A 1639-nucleotide genomic window follows, 5' to 3' on the forward strand; every position below is an offset into this window, starting at 1 on the left:
TCACACAATGCCCTTTCAATGGAACTATCTGTCATTATTAGTTCACAATGCCCTTTCAATGGAACTATCTGTCATTATTAGTTCACAATGACACAATGCCCTTTCAATGGAACTATCTGTCATTATTAGTTCACAATGCCCTTTCAATGGAACTATCTGTCATTATTAGTTCACAATGCCCTTTCAATGGAACTATCTGTCATTATCAGTTCACAATCACACAATGCCCTTTCAATGGAACTATCTGTCATTATTAGTTCACAATGTCCTTTCAATGGAACTATCTGTCATTATTAGTTCACAATGTCCTTTCAATGGAACTATCTGTCATTATTAGTTCACAATGCCCTTTCAATGGAACTATCTGTCATTATTAGTTCACAATGCCCTTTCAATGGAACTATCTGTCATTATTAGTTCACAATGACACAATGCCCTTTCAATGGAACTATCTGTCATTATTAGTTCACAATGCCCTTTCAATGGAACTATCTGTCATTATTAGTTCACAATCACACAATGCCCTTTCAATGGAGCTATCTGTCATTATTAGTTCACAATGCCCTTTCAATGGAACTATCTGTCATTATTAGTTCACAATGACACAATGCCCTTTCAATGGAACTATCTGTCATTATTAGTTCACAATGACACAATGCCCTTTCAATGGAACTATCTGTCATTATCAGTTCACAATCACACAATGCCCGTTCAATGTAACTACCTGTCATTATTTGTTCACAATGCCCTTTCAATGGAGCTATCTGTCATTATTAGTTCACAATGTCCTTTCAATGGAACTATCTGTCATTATTAGTTCACAATGCCCTTTCAATGGAACTATCTGTCATTATTAGTTCACAATGACACAATGCCCTTTCAATGGAGTTATCTGTCATTATTAGTTCACAATGACACAATGCCCTTTCAATGGAGCTAACTGTCATTATTAGTTCACAATTACACAATGCCCTTTCAATGGAGCTATCTGTCATTATTAGTTCACAATGACACAATGCCCTTTCAATGGAGCTATCTGTCATTATTAGTTCACAATGCCCTTTCAATGGAACTATCTGTCATTATTAGTTCACAATGCCCTTTCAATGGAACTATCTGTCATTATTAGTTCACAATGTCCTTTCAATGGAACTATCTGTCATTATTAGTTCACAATGACACAATGCCCTTTCAATGGAACTATCTGTCATTATTAGTTCACAATGACACAATGCCCTTTCAATGGAACTATCTGTCATTATTAGTTCACAATGTCCTTTCAATGGAACTATCTGTCATTATTAGTTCACAATGTCCTTTCAATGGAACTATCTGTCATTATTAGTTCACAATGCCCTTTCAATGGAACTATCTGTCATTATTAGTTCACAATGCCCTTTCAATGGAACTATCTGTCATTATTAGTTCACAATGACACAATGCCCTTTCAATGGAACTATCTGTCATTATTAGTTCACAATGACACAATGCCCTTTCAATGGAACTATCTGTCATTATTAGTTCACAATGACACAATGCCCTTTCAATGGAACTATCTGTCATTATTAGTTCACAATGACACAATGCCCTTTCAATGGAGCTAACTGTCATTATTAGTTCACAATGCCCTTTCAATGGA

This window comes from Oncorhynchus keta, unplaced genomic scaffold (genome assembly GCF_023373465.1).
Source record: "Oncorhynchus keta strain PuntledgeMale-10-30-2019 unplaced genomic scaffold, Oket_V2 Un_contig_3057_pilon_pilon, whole genome shotgun sequence".
NCBI lineage: Eukaryota > Metazoa > Chordata > Actinopteri > Salmoniformes > Salmonidae > Oncorhynchus > Oncorhynchus keta.